This window comes from Lissotriton vulgaris, chromosome 7, assembly GCF_964263255.1.
Source record: "Lissotriton vulgaris chromosome 7, aLisVul1.2, whole genome shotgun sequence".
Taxonomy (NCBI): domain Eukaryota; kingdom Metazoa; phylum Chordata; class Amphibia; order Caudata; family Salamandridae; genus Lissotriton; species Lissotriton vulgaris.
The window spans coordinates 1,740,513,169-1,740,529,637 of record NC_141695.1 but is presented as its reverse complement, the minus strand read 5'-3'; the positions used below and the strand labels follow the sequence as shown (position 1 = coordinate 1,740,529,637).

Genomic DNA, 16,469 nt, shown 5'->3' with positions numbered 1-16,469 from the left:
AAAACTTGCTACTTATCGCAATCTCTACACACACTGCTACTGAGCTCACTCTAGATGGCGGCTTTGCCTGAGAAAAGTGTCGAATTTGGTGTGAAGTAAACAAAAGTAGCCTGAAATTGTGGATTAAAATAAAAATCGAAAAATGTCATGCCTTGTAAGGCAAAGGTAGGAGTACCGGGATCAGGGCAATGGGTCGTTATCATGCTACGGTAAGCGAAGCATTCACAGTGGGATGGGAAGGCATGAATACAGTACGGAAAAATCAGCAGAACACGTCAAACCTGAGCAGTGCACCCAGACACCCACCTTGTATCCCCCATACCCTACAAAACACTCTGAGATCGCAGATTTGCCCTGGAGTCCAAAAGACTAAGGGCCATATGTATCAAGTTATTTAGCATTCGTGAATTTCGGCCTTTGCGAATGCTAAATACCTAAATGGTATGTATCAAACATTTTTGCATCAAAATAAGGAATCGCAAAATTTGCTATTCCTTATTTTGCGATTGCACTTAAGGAATCGCAAATTTTGCGATTCCTTAAATGCAATGTATCAAAGAAAAAAAATGCAAAAAATGCTATTAAGGAATCGCAAATTACCACCAACTTCTAGTTGGTGGTAAGTTGCAAATTCTTTTAATAATGCTTTTTTCAAACAAACCAAAGGTGCCATATGACGCCCATACATGCCCTTAGGGCATGTATGTGCGCCATATGCCCCCAAATGTCTTTTTCAGGGGTGCAGCAGGGTGCTCTTGAGACACCCCTTCACCCTTGAAAAAATTCCTAATTTGCGATCAGCTAATTGCTAATCGCAAATTGCCCCTTCATTCCTATGGGCCTCCTGGCCCATAGAAATGAATGGGTAATTTGCGATTAGCAATTTGCTAATCGCAAATTAGGAATGGTAAGGAATCGCTATATAAAAGCGATTTTGTTCATACATACCATTTTGCATTTCCAAAATAGCGATTCCTTAAAATTCGCTATTTTGGAAATGCAAATTGGTTTGATGATACATATGGCCCTATGGGCCTTATTTGAAGTTTGAAGGACAGGGTAGTCAATCACAAACATGGTGGTATATCCTGTCCATCAAATTTGAACTTCCCCCACTGTATCAGAGTCAGGAGAATCACCACGTTTCTGCTAGAAGAGCCTTCATTGGCAATGGATACATTTGACTGACTTCCAGATGGACATTACTGCCCACCTTCCCCTACATAAAGCAGATGGCCACATGCATGGAGTAAACCGTTAGCATGTAAGAGGCATTTATTTTTTGTTTTTAAAAAACAGCTGTATGGGTGCACTGATCACGGTTTTGCAGAGCAAATCTTCAGCTCCTTCAGAGTAGTGGCAAAGGCGGCGCCTCTTCTGAACGCACAGGGAGGTTTCTGAAGGCACAGAGACCTGCCTGGCAAAGAACCCTTAATTTGGGGGGCTAAAGTCCACCAGGGCAGAGGAGCCTTGCCCATTGCTACCCTGGCACAATGAACTACAGCCTGCCAATGTCTAAATACGCACCGAATGTATGTGTCTTTGTCATTGGCTCTCTATTCTGCACTATCTGCTTGCTATGTGAGTTTCTATTAACTGTCAATATATACATGCTTTTCTTTTCCTCAGCCCTTCTCTATTTATATCTGTACTCATTTTTATTTACATAGCACCAGACAAGGTGAGAAGCAACAGAGCCTTGTACATATCAGAGAGCAGCAGACTGGCCAAGAAGGGTGAATGAAACAGGATCCTGTACACAGCTCTGGAAGGGTGGGGTGTGAGCTCTGGTGCTGGGTTACAGGCCTTTGTCAAAGGTTGATGAGGGGATCTGCTCTATGGAGAGCTGGTCTTCAATCGCTTTCTAAACTGCAGGACAGAAGGTGTAAGGCTGGATTGATAGGGTGTAGTTCTTGACCTCTGATATGTAAAAGAGAAAGCTTGACTTCTGTTGTAATGCTGTTTGCACTCTTTAACTCCAGCCTGTTTTTGTTGTGACTCCTTGTGCTCTATTGGCTCCAGCCAGGTATGCAGAGACAAAGACTGAAGTGCCGTGTCATAGCATCTCATGTAAGTTTCCAGAAAGAAAGGCGTGAACCTTGGTAGAAGCGCCAGCTCCTACACACCATGTCAGAGACTGAACGTTTGGACTTAGCACCTGAAGGGAAAGTGTGGGTTAAGCAAAGGACATAGACAGAGCACAAGGTGTCAGCTTGACATTTTACTCCTCGCAAGTCCGCAAACTCATCTGCAGAGTGCCCCAAGATTCATCACTCAGCTCCACCATCATCAACACATGCATGATCCCTCTGGGCAACGTCATCGCTCACAGGACATCAAGATCCTTTCCTACACCAACCACAAACAGCTTATGCCCTCCCTCTTGGAAAAGAACAAAAGAAACATGTTCACCATCTGCACGACTGAAGTCGCAACCTGAATGAAAACCAACTGTCTCAAGCTCAATGACACAAGATGGAAGTAGAGATCTTCTGCAAGAACACTTCACTATGGGGCTCCAACTAGTGGCTAGACGAACGTGCACCCACACCCACAAATCACGTCATGAACCTCGGAATAATCCTCAACAGAAAACATGCCCGTACAAGACAATGCAGTCAATGTATCCTGCTTCCACACCCTGAAGATACTTTGGAAGATCTTCAAATGGCTCCCAAGCAGCACTAGAGAAAATGTCACTCACGCCCTTGTCAACAGCAAGTTAGACTATGGGAACACCCTCTACGCTGGAATCACCAAACGGTTCACTAGACATCTACAAACCATTCAGAACTCAGCAACCAGGCTCATCCTCAAACTCCCACAAAGAACTCACATCACACCCCACCTCAGGGAACTCCGCTGTCTCCCGATAGACATATGTGCTCAATTCGAACTCCTCACACACACAATTAGGCCCCATCCACCTGAACAGTTGCATCTCCTTCAACCAACCACCCAGACACCTCTGCACAACAGGACTCCTACTCGCACACATTCCACACATGCACAGAACCAGATCAGGAGGACGGGAGTTTCTCTTACATCGCTCCTAAAGCGTGGAACGGCCTCCCACTCAACATCACAGACTCCTCTCTTCTCATATCGGCTTGCTCTAGAGAGGCCAATTGTGCACTCTCACTGTGTCTTTTTACCCTGGTTTGTCAGTGGAATCATGCCAAGAGCAAACACTGGGCTGCATGTACCAGGATGTGAACACCGTGTGACTTCTCTGCATTTGAAAAACACAGAATGAAAATATTTGCTCTGTACTGTGTTACAGTAGACACTCCCCGATCATAGGATGTTGTCACGCTTCAAGAAACCTATTTCATCCCCAAGTTAAGTTGTTTTGGTATAGCAGGCCAGTGGAGCTAGTTACTTCATCAACTTCTCTCATAACTCATGCTGTACATGGTACATCTAAATTCACATGATTGGAGTCACTCATCCCTCATTGCAGCCCTCAAATCCTTCATAGAGTCTCACTCACTCACACTGGCCTCATACACTCAATTCACAGCCACCACACCACACCTCGCGCAGTGAGGAATGCACATTACCAGTGCCCTGCCTTTGTTGTTTCTCCATCTCCCCTCTCCTCTTACAATGCAGTCATTCCTTCCATTGGTAAATGACTCGCAGCTCGTCTGCAGGGCTGAGGTCACACACCTGTAGAAGGATTCAGTGTCACCCTCATCCTACTGGGCACCAAGCTCTGGCATCTTTACAGTAGCAGATAGAAACCTACAGCATATTCCCTCCCTCTGTATGTGCACAAACCACATCCACAAACAAACACCCATAGGTCTAACTTAACATCAGTAACAAGCGCATAGCCTACACACACCGCCAGAGAAGATAGTGTCACCCGTCACCCTGAGTGTGCACAAACATTTAGCACCTCCACAGTACCATAGAGAAAGGACACAGTGTATCCCCCTCACTCTGTGTGCACTCAGACACTCATTCATAGGGATAACTTATTGTCAGAAACAAGCACTTAGTCTGCACCCACCCCAAGAAAAGACGGTGTCACCCCTCATCGAGGGTGTGCACAAAAGGTAACAAGCCTCTAGCTCACTCACAGTTCAGAGCTTCAGTGGTCAGCACACACTTCGACGAGCTTATAGGGTCACCCCTCAAAAGGTGTGAGTGAAAATCTCTCACGCTCATAGTACTAACCAGGTCTCATTGGCCAGCGCTCCGTGGACCATACACACCTTTCTTTGTGTGCATACATTTCCCACACTCACAGTGCTGACTAAGCCTCAGTGACCGGCACTCATTCTTTGCATGCCTGTAGTAAGTATAATGCTTTACAGCCAAACTTCCACACACTTGTTTTACTAGCTGGGCCCTGGTGATATTCGCTTATAGTGAGTTTGTGGTTCTGGGGTATACACCTGTTACAACGCAACTTTTACAACTACCTACTGTTACAACGCAACTTTTACAACGCATACCATTACAACGCATTGCGCTGGGGGGCGCTCTAGGATAGGGAATAAGTATAATTTACTATCCAACACCTTCCCTAGTGTCCACGGGGACTGGAGTTAGAATAGTAAATTATACTTACCACTATCCAGCACCTCAAAGCGCTATGCGTTGTAATGGTATGCGTTGTAATGGTCGCGTTGTAACAGTAGGTAGTCGTAATGGTATGCGTTGTAACATGGTACATCCGGTTCTGGTAAAGGTCGTGGTTAAGGATTCGTTGTTTAATACACTTGTTGTTAAGGATTCGTTGTTGAGGCTGTTTCCCACCTTTGGGTCTAGCTATTGCTTTATAAAACTCTCAAATAAATAAATAGCCCAAAGACAGTGAAGTGCTGTGCAGTGTCGAAGGCAAAGATAGAGGTAAGAGGTGATTGGAGAGATAGCAGAGGAGTCTGTTCACACCGCCGGGGGCTCACCATTCACCCAGTGGGCTCACAAACCTCTCACCCGCTCACAGAACTAAATGGGTCTCAGACACCAGTGCTACATGGAGGATATTGTCATGCTCACCCTGTGTACACAAACGTACATACAATACTGTTTCACTCTCCAGCGTTCATTCCGTGCACACCTAAAGATGATAGTGTCACCCATCAAACAGTGTGCACAAATCCCTCACACTACCACCCTCTCTTACTGACCAATGTCCAGTCTGGAACACACCCCCAGCCACGGCACAAGTCTTAGAAAAATAGGTGGGGCGAATAACCAAGTTAGGCAGTATGCAATTGACATCACGGTCCATGACATCAGAGAGTGTGACAATGCATGCGGAAGTGACATCACAGGAAGTGACATCACAAACCATTACCTCACAGGAAGTGTCATCACAAGAAGTACCATTAGATCGTAATACCTCACACATATGTTTAACAGGTCTATCATGAGTACATTTGAGCACATTTTGAGAATTAACAAATGAAAGCTGATGAGTATTTAAGCATGTGACTGTAGTTCCCTGCTTCAGTAATTAACAGCCCAAATAGTGTTTGACGTTTGGTGTCTGGCTAGCTACAGTAGACAAACCACTAAGTGCTACAAGCTAGGCATACTAAACTTGACATCAAGAACAAAGCATAATTCATACATTGCATTAAAAATACTTGAAACCGCAATTGTGAATATCAAAACTACAACATATATTGACCTAACTAACATACCACCATTATAGGCTTCTGTTTGGGTGGTAAGGGCCGATCACAGGTCCCTTCCCCAGAGAGACTTATGGGTAATACAGAGTGCTTTGAATTTGATTCCTTCTGATATTGGTAACCAGTGTAGAGTTTTCAAAGCAGGTTTGGCCAATTGCCGATAAGGAAAACCCAGGAAATTTGCTCATTGAATTTGGTATTCTGATCATGTCAAACTAAACTCCCTGAGAACGGTACAGTTATAACTGAATATTTTGCACGTATTAATTCCGACATTCTGGGTCATGCTATACGATCACAGGCTGTTTACCCAAAAGAAACAAGTAATTAGTAAGACCTTTTACATCACTGATTCCCCAACATGTATTTAAAAAATCCTGCACATCAGCTATCTTTTGGTTGTGATGGGCAGTGAGATCTACATTTCTAGACTGAATATCATCCACGAGGAGCAGTCCGCCCTCTATTAACATATGGCAATGGATTTCAAAGAGGCAGAGGGGGTCCAGACGGTAAGGGTGATCTAATGGTGCTGAAACCTCCTTCACAGTCGCTTGAAGGCAGTTGTAATATGTTTATTGCCCTCATAACAGGTTGCAGTTGTTCTGTAATCTCATTCCCATCATTGTCAATATAGTCTTTGAAACCTTCTGATATCATTAAGAGAAACTCTCCTGCATAGGGCTATACACTAACACAAACTACACATACTCAAAACTAGTCTCCTATTAATTTCTTTGAGGGACCTGCTACAAGGGTGTTTCTGCAGCCATTAGTGTAGCCGGGGACCTTACGGACATGGACAGCCAGCAATTGTCGTGCATACATAAGTTGCTCGTACATGCTCTGTGGGTACGGCTCCTTCAGTTTTAAACCCACACCTTACAATGTCATAAGAACAAGTAGTAAAAGAGTACTGAAAAAGATTTCTGCTTCCAAGAATCAAGTGGTCAACATCAGTAAAAAAAAGTACACTTTAAAACAGTGGGGGATTTTTAAAACCCTAAAAGGCTTATAGTGGTGAACTGATCGTTTAGCTGTTTGAGTTAAAAGAGACCTATGTGCAGCATTCAAGTTTTTTTTATCATAACCATATCACCTCAAACTTTCACCATTGAGGAAAATTGATGTAATGATAAACAGAGTTGAATTAGGAACATCTACTTTTATGAGATAGGTATAATTGACTGGAGCGAGGCCCTAGTAACTGTAGAAAACAGCGCTGAACGTGTCAATTAGATCAGTGGCAAATGCATGGGACACGAACTGAGCTCCATCATTGCCATGTTTCGAACCCATCCAGCACACCTGCAGAGATTGTGAAGTGGATTAGAAAGCCAAGGGACAAGAAGTGTATACGCAAACACTTATGTTTTAGGTAGAAGACTGATGCGTTTGCAGGTTGCAAATAAAACAAAGTTGCCTTTTGTGTGTGAAACTTTCTTTAGCCAAGGATTGTACTAACTAACTCCACCTTCAGCCTACTCCAATAATCATAATATTTCATATGCAGCACATTTCCTTGTAGATGTGATTGCTTTGGCTGCCTGTGCTCTCCAAAGGTGAGACCGCTCTCCGATGCGAAGTATGCTTACTCATCCTACCAACCATTTAATGTGTCTGTGATGGGCACCTGCACTCATTTTAGGAGACTGGGGCTCATTTTCACCAACAGGCCATGGGCCAAAGCAAGAGGAAAAGAGAGGTAAGGAAGAAAGGAGAAGGAGAGATAGGAAAACAATGATGAAAGCAGAAAAGGGAGTGAAAAAAGAACCTGTAAGAATGAGAAAATGTAGGGTAGAGAAAGAAAAATGTTATGGCAACCCTGGTATTCAGTGATTGGGCCCTAAGAAAATGTTTGGGGCAAAGTTGTTTTTACAAATCACTCACTGCCCCTCAAAATGTCACCTCCAACATTTAGCAACATACATCTTGCAAGTTTTTCTTGTTGGAATAAGTATATCTAAACCACCCTCGCACTCACCAGCCCAACATGACAACTTATACTGATATCAACACAACCAGAATACCCACACAAAGAATGAATCATAAATTTCACAGTAAGAGGCATCAGATCCACATCAAAATAAGTGCAAGTCACCCAGTACCCAAGAATGAGAAGGAAATGGTGATAAAGTTCACTCACAACAAAGAAAACAAAAATTCCAGCCCAACTAGCACTTTCAATATAATATTGGCCGTCACAAGAAAAACGGGTAGCTTGTACAGTGAAGCTACTATGGGGGGAGATGTAGGAACAGCAAGAGCCGCCACAAACGATGGCCAGTAATCAGAATCCACACTAGACTATGCTCGCTTACGAGAACTTTGCACATCCTAGACTTGTTGCACTGTCAACATGGAGCACTGGAGAAGGCCTACTTGACCTACTTGTTCGCAACAATACTGACCTGAGTGCTGAATGACTGAATGAATTAGACATTTATAGAGCGCATAGCTACCCTGAAGCATTCCAGTGTTGTTTGCGGAAGTAGACTGAGAGAAAACCTCTACTGAACAGGGATTTGGAAGAGCCAGGTTTAAACTAATTTCCTGAAAGACAGAGGATTGGTTTCCTGTTGTATGTGGGGGAGGGGGGGCGGGCTGGGTTTTCCACAATCTAGTCACCTTATAGGAGAAGGAGCAGCCGCCGCTTCTTACTCTCTTCATTTTTGGCACTGTTGCGAGCAACGTTTGATGAGCGGAGGCCTCTGTTTGGTTGATAAGGGATGATCATAGATTGGTTGATCACCAGTCCCTTCCCCCGAGAGACTTATGGGTAATACAGAGTACTTTGAATTTGATTCTTTCTGATATTGGTAACCAGGGGAGAGTTTTCAAAGCAGGTTTGGCCGATTGCCGATAAAGGAAACCCAGGAGCAAACTGGTTGCACATTTCTGAATAATCTGTAGGCTGGTTATCGTGGCCTTAGGAGCTCCTAGATAAAGTGCATTTCCATAGTCCATTCGTGAGAGAATGAGCACTTGGACCATTATCCTTCTTGCAAGGAACAGGAGGAGAGGAAGAACTTTCCGAAGCATCCTCATGATGTCATAGCATGTCGCAGACAGTTTGGCCGTTTGGTATCCAAAAGTCAAGAAGCGGTCCAGCCACATGCCCAGACTGTTGATCTGATTTTTTTGTGGTGGGGCAGGGCCAAAACAATTTGGCCACAGTAACCCTATGTTAGAAGTTGGGGAGTTGCCTAGGAGCATGTGCTCCGTCTTGTTTCCGTTCAGTTTTAAACATGAGAGCTCCATCCATTTGGCGACCTGCTCTAAGCAGGGGCCTAGGCTTGCAGATGTATTTTCTGGGAGGTTTAAGGCCCTGATAAGTTGTGTGTCATTGGCGTATGTGACAATTTTTATACCAAATGGTTGGACTATCTCAGCTAGCGGCCTCAGGTATATATTGAATAACGTGGGGCTCAGGGAAGATGCCTGAGGCAAACCGTAGCTGAGGGCCATACGCTAAGACACCACTTCTCCTTCGAAGACCTGAAAGGATCTGTCTTCTAGGAAGGATTGTAGCCATGTGACAACACCTCCTGAGACTCCCAAACTCCTTAGTCTGTGGATTAGGATTTCATGATTAACAGTGTCAAATGCAGCGCTGAGATCCAGGAGGGTGATGGCCGCCACGCCTCCCTGATCCAGGATCCTCTTGGACTCTTCAGCCACCGCTAGAAGTGCTGTCTCTGTTCCATGAAGGGACCAGAACCCCGTCTGAGAAGGGAGAAACAAGTTATTTAATTCCAGAAGCTCAGATAAAACTGAGTTTACATGTCTTTCAAAGATTTTGCTAATTACTGGGAGTAGGGAAATCGGCCAATGGTTCCCCAAGGTCCCTGGGTCCAGATTGTTTTTTTTAACAATGCTTTTACTATGGCACATTTCCATAGTAAGGGAACCACTCCCGAGGAGATGGAAGTGTTGTTGAGTTCTTGAATCACTGGGAGAATTGTACCAGTAGCTAATTTCAGAACATGCAGGAGGGCTGGATCCCTGGGTGATCCTGATTTAACCTGGACCAGAATGGCTTCTAGAGAATTAGGATCAAGAAGAGGGATATGATCCAGCGGGGAATGCGTATCCGAAGTATACCGGTCAACGTGATCTTCTGAACACGGGAATGTAAGATATACGTCCTGAATATTCTTGTAGAAGAATTCTGCCAGGTTATTGCAATGAGTGAGAGCGCTGTCTGTGATAGCTTGTGGCGCAGGGGTTTAGCGAGAGTTTTAACAATACGGAAAATTTCCTGCGGCGCGTTAGCTGCAAGACCGATTTTTTCTCCTTAGTACGAGCTTGTGCCTTTTTAATTTCGCTTTGATAGATTTTAATACTCTTCCTATATTCTTGTTTGGTGGGTGCTGCATAGTCACTGTACCCTCATCCCGAAAGAGCGAATCCTAGGTAAGCACATATGATCTTTCATCTCATACATACCATAACTCTGAATTACATCAGTCTGTCAGACCTGAGAGCATCATAACAACTAAGCTACCCTGTGTTATTGTGCACAGTACCTTACAAATTTCGCAGCACTGCTGCAGTAGGTCAGTGTGAGAAGGGCAAAGATCAAGACCAGCCATACCCCGGCAGGTTAATGACTTGGCAAACTTTAACACAGCCATGCCCAGCACTCTCGAATTTCCAGAGCTACAAAAAAAGCAACTTGTCTTTTTCCAAGAAAGACAGCTCTTCAGCATTTAGTGATGGGAACTGATAAATAAGGCACATAATTTCAAATGGTTGGAAAATATTTTTTGAGCCATGATGGATTTAGATACTTCTGCACAAAACTGAAATATTTGGGGTCATGGAGAAGCAAGCAGGGTTACAGGAGATAGCCCTTATTTGAAGAGAAAAATGCTCAGTTACAGCATAAATGAGAGCTTAAGCAAACAGGTGATTTCTAAAAGTTGGCAAATAAGTGTGCATCAATCTGTGGTACTGACCAAACATAAAATGAAGGGTTCAAGTTGACAAAAGTAACACACATATATCAAATCAGAAGGAGGGGGAACGAATGAATTGTTTTCCATTCAGGTTCCTTACAACAATATTCAAAATCAAATGGGAAGGAATCCCTTGACCTGAGTAACCAGGGTCTGTAAAGTTCTCGTGGTATACCCATAAATGAGGGTTTGTTTTATGGGTGTACCACGCAAACTTTACAAACCCTGGTTACTCAGGTCAAGTGATTAATTCCCATTTGATTTTGAAAAGCCTAACATACATACATGAGTATAATATGTATGAGTGATGAAAAGCACTCTGAAGACCCTACATTGAGATGAGTAGTGCTATAAAAGAAATAAATCAAAATGGTGGTATTTAAATTGTTATATGTATGAATACTAGGACAGACCGACACACCCAACGTTCTTGTAGTGCATGTATATCTCTTATATTGAGGAACTGAACAAAGTCTAAAGAATGCCTCTCTCAACCACCGGTGAAGTGAAAACATGCTGGGCGCCTTTGTCTCCCCTCCATGGCACTTGCATCTAGTTATGAGGCTCCAGGTAGCTCCCAGCAAGGTTACACAACCTAAAGGAGGCCTGATGGTTCCTTAAACTTGGGCCCAGCTAGAATCTGAAATAGGAAACCCCCCTTGCCTGCCTGCACATTGCTGCTGGGAAGGGAAGCAGGCAGTGTGCGTCCGCTGCTGAATGTGTCATGGTGTCAGAAAATTACACTGGAACAAGTTCAGTATATTTCAGTGAGTCGAAACTTCTTGGCAGAGAGGACTGCCTCCACCCTGTGAAAATACTGGGTGGATGCCATCTACCCTTGTGTATCCCCAACATGTGCCCTGCCTCTAGAGGGGAGCACACAAACCCACTTCCCCAGGCTGCAAATCAGCAACAACATCCCCCAAAGTAGCTGTGTCCTGAAAACAGGCCTACAGAAAGCACACACAAATAGGTAGAAGTTTAAAAGTCAACAACACCCCTCCAACTCCTACCTCAGGGAAGCAATTCGTCCAAAAAACGCGTTTGCTTTAATACATTTTTCAATGTGTTTCGTAATTCGACTAAGAGTGTGTTTAGGTGCTTATTCCGAATGAAGCAACAAAAACAGGAAATCTGTGACATTGACATTCTAGTCAAAAGGACGTGTGTACAGTGTGTTACCTAATTCGTAAGATGCACTTGTTACTTTGCTGTCAACGCTTGTATTGTATTGTATTGTATTGGGTTCTTATATAGCCCGAACTGCCACCCTACGGGTATCCTGGTGCTTAGACTTAAAGATAGCCACCACAAGAGCAGACCAGGTTATCGATGTGGAAGTCTAATGTTCAACCCTCGGGAACAGCCAGGTTTTCAGACTCTTCCTGAAACGGTCCGGGAATTGGCCTGTCTAATGTTCTGGGGCAGCTCGTTCCATAGGCGAGCGGCAGCCACACTGAAATATCTGCCCCCCATCCTCGATCGCTTACATCTGGTGGTCATTATCAGATTTTAACTAGAGGAGCGAAGCTACCTCTTGGGATTATACCGGGTAAGCTTCTCCTGCAGTGGGACTGGGCCCAGGTCATGCACTCCTCTGTACACAATACAGAGAGATTTAAAACAGACTCTTTCCATAATAGGCAGCCAGTGAAGGACTCTCAAGGCCAAGGTTGTAGAAGATCTGTTTTGCCTATTTAACACCAGCTTTGCTGCCATGGACTGGACTCTCTGCAACCCCTGAAGGATGTATTCTGGTGCTCCCAAGTACAGGGAGTTGAAGTAGTCCAGTCTACTCAGAATTATACACCTTACTACAAAGGATCGAGAGTCCTTAGGCAGTAGCGGAAGAATCTGCCGTAGCATGCACAACAGGGAGAAGCACACGCTAGCAGCTTTGTTAGCCTGTGACTCCATTTGGAGCTTATCATCCATCAAGACCCCCCAAATCGCGCACCGTCTTGACAGGAGCCAGGGATTCATCCTCGGGGGTAAGCTTGAACTCCAACTGTAGAAGCTGAGGCATTCTGGTAGTGGAACAGTATACCACTTCTGTTTTTCCCCCATTGAATTGCAAGGAATTTTTCCTGAGCCATCTAGTGGCCTGACGCACACATTCCTGGAACGTATCCATGGACACCGCCTGTTTCCCTTCCAGGGAAAACACCAATTGGGTGTTGTCAGCATAGTTGACCAGGTCAATTCCGAAGCATTTAATAATGGGGAACAGGGGCCGCAGATAGATATTAAAAAGAATAGGGCTAATCGCAGAGCCCTGCAGCACCCCGTGGGTGCCACAGAAATTGTGTAGAACTCAAATCAAGGCAAGTTTAATCATAACCTGCAGCAGACATCTTTTTCTCTAGGTCTCATGAATGTATGAGCCGGAAGTCCTCTCCTCACAGAGAGACCAAAGTTGTATTTTGCATCTGAGATGAGTTATTTCCAAAAACTGCTTTGTTTGCAAAATGATGGGGGAGAGCTTCATGTTTCGATACAACTGAAGACATTTGCTCTGAGTCTGATTGCTTTTCAGATCTCATTCTAAAATTTTAGAGTATCAACAAGTTAATCGTGTGACACTATTCCAGAGCTTCCAGCATTTGTTATAAATGTCTGCCATGCCTTGATAAGGGGGTTCAACTCCTTGGTGGCTGCTGGCGAGACTCTTGCCGCATTTTTCTGTGATCACAGCTTTTTAATACATGCATTTTCCAGACTCATCTCAAATGCAGTGGAAAGAATTCTTTCTCACAGCGATCCTTCATTCATTCATTCAGTAAGACATGGAATCCTGGCTGTAACCGTGCCCTGCGAGTTCACTAATCAATTTAATAACGTATCTATAAAACAACGTGTCGTTCTTTTCAACATGCAGCCAAGATGCACAAGGACTGGGAGCGCCTTCCTCTCCATTTTCAGATGAAGCCATGACGTTAAAATTACTAATAATCTGACTTCAGCTGGTCCATTTAAAAACAGTCAATCTAAACCTGGTCACATCTTTGGTTCATGTTTGTTAGGACTTTTCAAAATTTCTGGAAGACCCTAGTAACATGGTCCACTCCCCGCTGTGGCACAACTTCTGGCTTCAACTGGCCTTTTATGGCCCTGTTGCTGGAATATGGGGATGTAATTTGCTGGGACATATCACAAAGGAAGAAGGCAAGTTTCAACTAATTTCCTACTTTTTTATCGCTGTTAGCGACATCTGATCACCTGAGCCTGCAGTACAGTTTAAGTTTGAAACTTTATACTCAAAGTTTCTCGTACTGGTAATAGGGTTCTTCTGGTCTTGTGTTTGATCGCATGTTTATGCTGCTAATCACTTTGGACTGTGGTTTATCTAAATATGTAATGGATTTTATGTATTATCTATTATTATTTTTTTACAAGCTCTCTACCCGCCTCCTTATTAAAAAATATTTAAAAATTCAGTCCATTGTCTGCTCTGTCTTACGTCTGTTTTGCTGCAAGGCCATACCATAACATTCTATATAATTGTTACATCCCATCTTGAGCAGAATTAGTAACACTTGTATTCCCTGAATATCGGGGAGAGGCACTATCAAGGAATAACATTATTAATATTCACTGGGCAGGCTCCTTTGATTGGTTCCCTCCAAATTGATGGTGGCCTAAAAGGGACAGCAAGCCACCGTCCCTGTGAAAGATTTTGAAAGTAGATGTTTTTTAAACAGACAGATTTGTTTTTAAAGAAACAGGCAGCTTTAAAAAAAAATGTGTTTTAAATTTGAAAAACTTAAGTCAGAGCGTGCAGGGGCTCGTGGGACCACTGCCTCCTACCCTGGGCTGGTATTTCAAAACGACCAATTTAAATTGCAATAAATAATAATTTCTAAACCTAATTATCGATTTAGAAATGGTGGGGGTGGCAAATGTCCGTGGAGGTTCATTCCTGGGTCTGGAGGGACCACTTAGGAACTCTGACCGGGACCAAACTTTGTCCTGTAGCTGATAGGGCCATGCTGGGGTATTTCAAGTACTGCACTACGGACTGTGGGACGATTATAACTGGACAAGTGGGCATGCATTAAAAGCAAATCTTAGTTAGAATTGTTTTAATTAAAAGTTGTGTATCCATTGAATGAGAGATCGCGCTGGTGCTGTGCCCCTTGGCACTGTGTGCCCGCTCGACCCCCGCCCTGCCCGCCTCTGGCGCCCACTTCCGCCCCGCACACTCACTCACCTGGCGCAGTCCTGCTGCCTCTGTGCTCCGCTGGTGAGCTCTGCTGCGCTCGCGTCCCTTTCACGGGCCCTTCCACGAGTGTGAACTCCACGTCACCACCGTGGGTGGCCTCGATGCCCAGATCAAAGGGGGGCGCTCTCCCGCGGCCTCCTCGCCGAGGCAGGAGGCTCCGCAGTGACACACCTTCTTCTTCCACGGGACAGGCAGCCCACCTCACCCGGGGGTGGGTCCTGACAGCCCCCTCTGCAGCCGGCCAGCCTGTCTCCCTCACCTGAGGGTATCTTCACCACTCTTCTGGGCTGCCCTCCCCTCGCCAGTGGATGACTTAGACACGTTCCTCTCCCACAGGTTATAAGGCTCGCTGTCCACGTCACCTGTGGATGTCTGCTCCTCTCCCACAGGCTGGGAGGGTACGCTGTCCGCCTCGCCTGTGGATGTCTTAGACACGTTCCTCTCTCCCACGTGTTGTAACGTTCCTCTTCCACAGGTTATAAAGCACGCTGTCCACGTCACCTGTAGATGTCTGCTCCTCTCCCACAGGCTGGGAGGGTACGATGTCCCCCTCACCTGTGGATGTCTTCTCCACTCCAGGCTTGGAGGGTACCTTGTTCACCTCACCTGCGGATGTCTTAGACGCGTTCCTCTCTCGCGGGTTGTAAGCTCCGCTGTCCCCCTCACCTGTGGGTGTCTCCCCCACGCCCCTCTCCCACGGGGCGGTAGGGTCCGCTGGCTGCCCCCCTCCCCTGGGGATGTCTCCCCACACTCTGCCCCCCTCGCCCGGCTTCCTTGCTCACTCTCTTCCCTGACCCGCTCTTGAGATCTGCGCCGCGCGGCCGGGACTTTCCTTCCGATCATATTTCGGAGGCTTGGCAGGTGTGTCTGTGGTGTTCACACCTGTTAGACTGGTCTGCCTGGGTTTGGCTTGGACACCCCCACCGGCCTGACACACAATAGCAGCCCAACCCCTCGCCAAGTGCCTGGGTGCACCGGCTGGATTGTCATAGCTCCGGCACGGCCGAGAGACGGGCGGGGCTGGGGCAGGATCACGGAGGAACTCACCCCCACCCCCACTGCTTCTAGGCACATTCCTGACCAAGAGGTGACACGTGTGGGCTCAGAGGAACCGCTTCCGGTTACAGTGACATCTGTGGGCTCAGTGGAATGACATTCCACTGACCACACACATATCCAGACGTGGCAATGTCTGTACCCGCTGAGCAAATCCAATACTACCGGCGACAGACTCTGTATCGTAATTGAATTAGTACAGCGCTTAGAAGCTCCGTAGAAACGCTATAGCACCCCTTCCATTCCCTGAGCAGCTGCAGTCCCGGATCTGAGTGGGTCAGTCATTTTCTGCAAGTCCGCTCTGACCCTCCAGTCCTAGAAGTGACAGGATTTGTACCCCCAGAGGTCGAAGTGTGGGGCGGGGATCTGAGGGGCACAACATGCCCATACTTTTTTAATTTTAGAAAAACAGTTCCCCTATTTTTTGAGAAAAGACGACCATCCCCAGACAGTTGAAAAGCTTCAGCTGAAGTGTAAGGCTCCTGTGTTGTGAAACCGAAGGAGGGGCAGACAGCTAAACAAGCCTTCTTGCCAGGGTGCGAGTTGCAGGAAAGAAAAGTAAATGTGTGCAACTGG

At 45.5% G+C, this 16,469-nt stretch overlaps 1 protein-coding gene across 2 annotated transcripts in view; it reads right to left on the bottom strand.

Moving 5' to 3' along the window:
* The window catches only part of STYK1 (STY kinase 1), an 83,501-nt gene extending 67,932 nt beyond the window's left edge, over positions 1–15,569 (bottom strand). Inside the window, exon 1 of one of the 2 annotated variants that reach the window (XM_086933003.1) lies at positions 14,826–15,569. The gene's annotated coding sequence lies outside the window, so the exon portion shown is untranslated. Of the gene's footprint in view, positions 1–3,045; positions 3,093–14,825 lie in introns of those variants that run through there. The other variant, XM_086933005.1, reaches the window with a different exon arrangement.
* Positions 15,570–16,469: the final 900 nt, after the last annotated feature.